General features: G+C 33.3%; 1 pseudogene across 1 annotated transcript; it reads left to right on the forward strand.

The window, feature by feature from the left end:
• Positions 1-930: 930 nt before the first annotated feature.
• LOC149265178 (uncharacterized) lies at positions 931-3,141 on the forward strand (annotated as a pseudogene). The gene is made up of 2 exons (XR_016250847.1): positions 931-1,124; positions 1,633-3,141. The product of XR_016250847.1 is annotated as an uncharacterized LOC149265178 (transcript).
• Positions 3,142-7,465: the final 4,324 nt, after the last annotated feature.

Here is a 7,465-nt window from a genome sequence, read left to right on the forward strand (position 1 = left end):
ACCTTTCCAATGTAAACTACTACTAATGAATTTCCACAATTAAATTTCATATTTCAAATATTAATAATACTTCTACATCACTTTAACAAAAAAAATAATTCAACTATAAAATGACAACCATGAGGTTGTTCACAATGTCGTATCATATTTCAAATATTAATAATACTTCTACATCACTTTTAACAAAAAAAATAATTCAACTATAAAATGACAACCATGAGGTTGTTCACAATGTCGTATCGCTTATTTCAACTCTTTCATTACAATCCACTAGTATTTTTAATAACGCCATAAACAGTAACATATGGAAAAACATAATCTCCAAATACAAAAAAAACCTTACAATAATGAACAAAAACATGTTCACATAAACAACAACTACTGCATGGATAATGGGTAACCTCTACATGACATTAACTATAACTCATTATCATCCACCATTGCTTTCAAGAATGTCCATTCAAATGATGCTATTCTTCCAAACACTACTATTACTTATAAAATATCCATATTTGAAACACACATAACCAATACTTTCAACCATAACTCAATATGATCCACCCCTTACTTTCAACAATGCCCATTCACATGTCACTATTCTTCTACACACTAATTTTATTTACAAAATATCCATATTCAGCATATACAAAACTAACAATTTCAATTGAAACTCATGGATCTATGAATTCATTTGAACCCCTAACAAAAGTGCTTGGCAATTTCCAAACACTAGTGTGCCCATTCCATCATGTATCCGCCTTTTGGAAATTTCTCAGTGATAGCATAGCGTGTAGTCCAAGAAAAGGCAAGCAATCGTGCCCTTCGCGGAACCTGGTGGTGGGTCGTCCCACCACGCTTTAGCACCGCCATCAAATGACATACATGTATAAACGATGCTTTGGCCTAAATTTACCTCATCGTCTTGCAAATCGGAAAACTGTTCGCTTGCTATTTCAACAACAGGGGAGTCTTCTGCATTGCGCCATCAATCAACCGACTTTGCTGATCCAGCTCACTTAATATAATCTAAATGGGCATTCTCTTCAACGAGGTGGACAGGAGGGATCTTAGAGCTGGCGACCATGTTTACTCATGGAGGACAGGTTACACATATGCTCACCACGGTACATTTCCTCGCATTAAGCATAACTTTTACATTCAATATAGTTACTGAGAACTCTTTACATTCTTCTGGGTTTTAATGCATTTGTTTTTAATTGGTTCCGCGACATTTGTATGGATATGGATGGTGTGATAACCCATTCGGTTTGCTGGTTTTAGTTCACTTCAACATTATCCTAGTTTCAATGGCATCTCTCTCTATCTATAAAATTAGGTTGGAGAAACTACCAGGTGTTTAATTTCCTCATGTTTGAGTTATGGTTTGTTGGCCAATTATCGTTATGCTCGTTCTCTGCAACATTTTACTTTTAGTTGACATTTGTATGCCATTTCTGTTTTGGCATCCAACTGACCTGGATCCACATTTTGGTTCCATGTAGTTTAAACTTTATTGTTCTCGTCTACCATAATGACTTTGCTTAGCTGTTCTGCAATAAAATGTAATTGGATTTTGCATGCTTTCCCATTTAAGTTCATCTCACATCTTATGGTCCCTGGGATCCTACACAGGGATTTTTGTTGGGGATGATGACGTTGTCCATTTTACAAGAGGGTCGGGTCAGGAAATTGGAGCAGGGGTCAGTTTAATTAATTCATTTGCCTCTACTTCAATACCAAAGCAACATCTGAGTTGCCCAAGATCATCTGACAGCTGCGGCCTCCAATATGGAAATAGTGGAGTTATCTGGTCCTGTTTAGATTGCTTTCTTGAGGACCTGTGCATCGATTTGAGTATGGTGTTAGTAAAGCTGTCTTTTTCGCACAAGTCCGCGGAGGAACATGCACATTTGCTCAGTCAGATCCCCCAGACGAAGTCATTCACCGTGCAATATATCTGCATAGACATGGTTTTGGAAACTACGATCTATTTTGTAACAACTATGAGGACTTTGCAATATACTGCAGGACGGGATACATTGTTAAAAGAATGGCCTCAGGAAGAAGTGGGCAAGTAGCAGCTATGGATGGCGTCCGTTCTGCTTCTCGTCTCGCCTGTGACCATCGAGATACGCTTAATAGCTCACTAGGCCTCGCATTTATGCTGCTTGGAACTTACTTTTTAAAGAGATATGCAGCAGATATTGGTGTTCGTCTTGATAAAACTAAGGTGCCAGTGGAAAATTTGGCTACATTTCTTGATTCTTCAACTCGTATTGGCATTGATATAACTAAGGTACCAGTGGAAGATTCGTCTGTACATCGTGCTTCTTCAACTGACAGTAGTGTTGATAAGGCTAAGGTACGAGTGGAAGATGTGGCTGTATTTCTTGATTCTTTTACTGGTAAGAAGCTTCCACTGGAAGATTTGGCTGTATCTCCCAACTCTTCAATTGGTATTAGCGTTGATAAAAGTAAGGTACCAATAGAAAATTCGGCTGTAAACCTTGAATCGGCTGGTATTCGCGTTGATAAAATGAAGGCACCAGTGGGTTCTTCAACTGGTAAGAAACCTCCTGCGACACATTTGGCTGCATATTCTGATTCTTCAACTGCTATTTTTGTTGATAAAAGTAAGGTACCAGAGGAAGGTGAGGATCTATTTCTTGATTCTTCCACCTTCAAGAAGCCTTCAGCGAATGAAAGCTCCACATCGCAGGAAATAAGCAGAAAGAGAAGCTCTAAAAAGCAGAAAAAGAAGCTCCGTCAACAACAGAGAAGAAACTGTGAATTAATGCAAGAAGTTGAAGATGTGCCTCAATTTCCTGATTCCTCAACTGGTAAGAAGCCTCCAGTGGAAGATGTGGCCGTTTCTCTTGTTTCTTCTACTGCTGAGAAGCCTCCAGTGGCTGAAAATTCCTCATCTCCGGCAATAAGCAGAAACAGAAGCTCCAGAAAGCAGAAACAGAAGCTCCAGAAAGCAGAAAAAGAAACTCCGTCAACAGGAAAGAAGGAACCGTCAACCAGTGGAATGCCCGAATGGTAGTGGACCCTGCATTCTCCAAGGAAATTGATTTTCTTTCGTGGGAGACGAGGATTAAATGTGTCGGCCATAATGACGATGATGACATGGCGTGTGTATGGACTGTCCTAGGTGGTGGGTTTCCGTGTTCGTAGAGTGGTGGGTTTCCGTGTTCCTAGAGTGAACGATAGTGTCGGGCTATAGATGCTCGGAAGTGTATATGACCGCGTAGTCTAACGAGGCTGACGAGTTGCCCCGAAAGTTATGGAAACTCCGGTTATATTTAGAGAAAACTCAGCCAAGATTTTTGTAAATCCAAATTATAGTTGTTAAACTTCAAAATTTTAGGCGTTTTAGACGTTTTTGATGGTGCTGAATCCATTTACACCATAAAAACATGATTCAAACAGTGTATTTACAAGATTTTTTGAAATTTTTTTTTACCTAAATTACGATCACTTTTGACTCTCCGAGCAATTCCTCTGCCTCGTTAGACGACTCCATATATAACTATATATTTGTCTATTTGGAAGAAGTGTAATATTCTGTTTAAAAAATTAAAAAATAAATATACGTATTTGTAAATTCAATTAATATCTATGATCTTTATAAGTTAACATGGGTATGGTATTTTAAAACTTAAGTACTGGAAAAGTTTTACCTGAGTAAATTAATTTATAAAGAAAAGGAAAAGACTACCAAAGGAGAATTGATATTTGATTAAAAAACAGAGTATGTTATAAAAGTCGGTGGAGTTGTTATTACAAAATAATATTATAATATAAAAATCGGTAAATGTTAATGGTTTTTTAAAATCTGGATTTTTTTTATTAATTAAGAGGAATTATATGACTTATATATAATTTATATATAATTTATTACAATATAGTATAAAAAGGTAAAAACAACAGTTATATATATATAAGATTTATATGGATAGGTGTTTTTTTTTTTTTGTTGGAAATTGCTATATTGATTGTTTTTGTTAATTACCATTTTTTTATAATGCAGAATAATGCAGAATTAAATATGTTGCAATATTTGTAGTGTTTTTTTAATTATCAATGCATTATATCTTTTAAGATAATTTTTTTATATGTATTAATTCATGGTTTAATATAGGTTTGAAATTTATTTTTACAATGTAAGTTTAAAAATTTACTAATTTAGTTTAATATGATTATTAATGGGAATTAGTATGGTAAGTATGACATTTTTGTAGGAAGCGGACAATGTACACAAATATTTAGGTTGGTGTTCTCTTTTGAGAACAACTCTTTCAAGTGTGTACTAATCTGCACCATCGGATATAATCTTAATAATTAATAGTTAAGAGAAAACTAATAATCAAACAATTACTTTTTGGTAAACTGTTTCTTGATGGCTTAAGATGTAGGCTTATTCCAGTCTTGGTTCTCTAGAAGATGGTTTCCTTTCTCTTTCTAGATCATTCATATAGTGTGCCTTTTGGAAATTTGTAAATTTCCTGTTATGATAACTTACTTTCAAATGATTTATAACGAGTTTATGAATGTGCATCTACCTCAATTCCTTCTTAAATCAAAGTTGTGCATGCATATACATCAATGTTAGAGGGATTGATACATATTATTGTTCTTCACAAAAACTTTGTATTATTCGGACCTCTGTTACGTTGCAACCCTCAACAGGTCAGTGACATTAATTTTCTTTTTTTTACTAAATCAAAACCCAATTAAATGAAATAGAATACAATATTCTCTCTTTTGTCATGTTACCAAAAAATCATCTCTATAAAATAACCAATGGATAGATGGTGGCTTCATGGCCACCTATTATAGAAACCATTGGTGGTAAATATTTCAAAGAGATTTAAATAAATCTGAAATTATGATTTATTATATTAACAACTTACTTTGGAGGAATAATTTTAACAATTTATTTTGAAGGAATAATTTTAATGTGAGAGCCAATCCTTGAAACTCTAAGAACAAAATATGCATCATACTTATTTCTGGTTGAATACTAACATACTCCTTTTATTTATTATTTATTAAATTTTGAAATTAAAAATCAATTTCAAAAATATGTTGTATTCAATCATTTTGCAAAATTTAATTTAAAAACAAGAAAAATAAAATAAAATATAATTTTATTTTTTTATGTTAAACTTAAATTTTTTTATTAAAATCTTAAAATTAAAAAAATATTTACGAATATTTTTTAAAATTTCAATTGGTTGGGAAAAAAGACTTCATAATTACCATTTGAAAAAAATAGTTTTCGATAAAATCATAATCCAATTTGTAATTCTATTTATTTATATTTTTGTAAAAACATTGATAGTAAAAATAGATTTAAAATATATACTTATTTCTTATTTCAAAAAAATATAAGTAAAATTAAAATATTTTTATTTAATTTTAATTTTAAATTTATTATGTACAATTATATTTATCTTTAGCTGTAATATTTTTTCAATTAACCCTATAATCTTCCATACCACCCTTTCATCAAATCAACATTCACATTCACTAGCTAAACAAATAGGCTAATAATACTCCAAAACTATTTTAAAGACCTCGGATGAACTTCTTCAAAACCGCTATAATTAAGAAACCAATGCATCCCAACAACACTCGTTTAAACTTTACATGAATTAATTTACGTGTCCTCGATTGGATCAACCCTGAATTTTATACTATAAGAATAATGTAATCTTCTTATCAGAAAAAGGGACATTTCTCCAAACTAAAGGTGGGGGTTGGCATGATAATATTTATAAAATGAAAATTAAAGTCCGAGGTTACATCCAAATTTAAGGATTGTTAATTTCAAAATATTTCTCGATTATGAGGATACCGTAATCTTGTTGCTCACGAAAGGGACATTTCACTAAAATAATGTTGGAATTGGAATGAAGATTAAAACCCAACGTTACATCTAAGTTGAAGGATTGATAATTTCAAAATATTCATCCTCAACACTGAGCAAGCAATGCAGTAGATAGTATGTTTTTTTCGCACTCAACTCCTTGCACGGTAATAGAGGGTTCATTTTTTATCTTAGCAAATTGTTGTTTTCTTCGTCACTAAGACATAAACAACGAAAAACAGGTGGAGTCAGTCTACTCTGGGCACGAGAGTTTCTCGTATTCTGGTGGACCGAGTGCGATCCTAAACAAGTAGCCAGATTGTGAGGGTGAGCGTGACGGTGAGGGTGAGGGTGAGGTCAAAGTCGAGTTCGAACTTTGAATTTATTAATTTTAGATATTTTTTTGATTGAAGTTGTTTATTTGTTGGTGGGAATTAGAATTTGGTGGAAAAAAATTATAATCAAATCTTGATTTGTGTTATTTAAACTGTATTTTTTTTACTATATATAGGTTTAGCATCTTGAAAAATTCACCCCTTAAACTTGTAATTCCATTGAATCCCTGCTGAATTTTAGACAAATTATACTGGAAAATAGACCAAAAACTCTTCCAAAAAAATTTAACAGATAACCTAAGATTTTCTTTTGTTCTTCTCAATGCTTGGATTTTCGAAATCTGAAAATCCATCTCTCATCATGCACTGCTCCACTCATGCCTACCTCTATAGAGAATACAACCTAAACCATGATTTAGTTGTTGCACTTTGTAGTTTTTTTTTTTTCAGAGGAAAAAAACGCTTCTGAATTATATTAATAAAACAAATAGTACAATTTTCATAGATTTTCAATTTGTCTGCAAAAAAGCCCTTTTATTTTCCTTACAATACAGTTGTAACTACCATATCTCCTATTTTTCTAGAGTAATCCATAACCTAAGATCTTTCATCCATAGTCCAAAAAACAAAAATATCTTTCTCTTTACAAATTTGATAGGAGAGATCTCCATAGCCAAATAATTGATGTTCCTTACATTGTCAAAAGAACATACCATCATGCCTCCTAGCTCTAAGAAAAGTTAATGTTGCTCGCATTTGTCATGGCTCCTTGTTCATACGTAGAAAAGAAAAACTTACCAAGTGCCTTATCTATTCCTCTCTTTGATAATAAATTTGCAACCCAGTTCTGCTCGCTGTAAATGTGATCAAAATAGATATGATGATAAGTGCTTACAAGTGTCGTGACGTGCTTCATCCAATTGGTTAATATAGGAGGATTGAAATTGTTATGTCCTTTGACCCAGTCTATGATTCCCTTTGCATCACCATAGATCTGAATGTGTTCCAATCCCAACCATTTCGCTGCGATCAATACTCCCATAGCGCAACGATCTTTGTTTTGTTATTAGTGCCTTGACCCCCTTCCCACCAAAAGTGGTAACATTTACTTGGTTCTATAACTATGTAGGCATTGCACCTACATTTCCTCCTACAACATGCACCATCGAAGAAACCCACTAGATATGTTTTCCAAATGTCTCTTCGTTTGAAAATTCTAGATTTACTACTATTGATGGATGGTCCATATTCCTTG

The sequence above is a fragment of the Pinus tabuliformis genome, chromosome 6 (assembly GCF_031772625.1).
Source record: "Pinus tabuliformis cultivar Carrire ecotype Pingquan chromosome 6, CPIR1, whole genome shotgun sequence".
NCBI lineage: Eukaryota > Viridiplantae > Streptophyta > Pinopsida > Pinales > Pinaceae > Pinus > Pinus tabuliformis.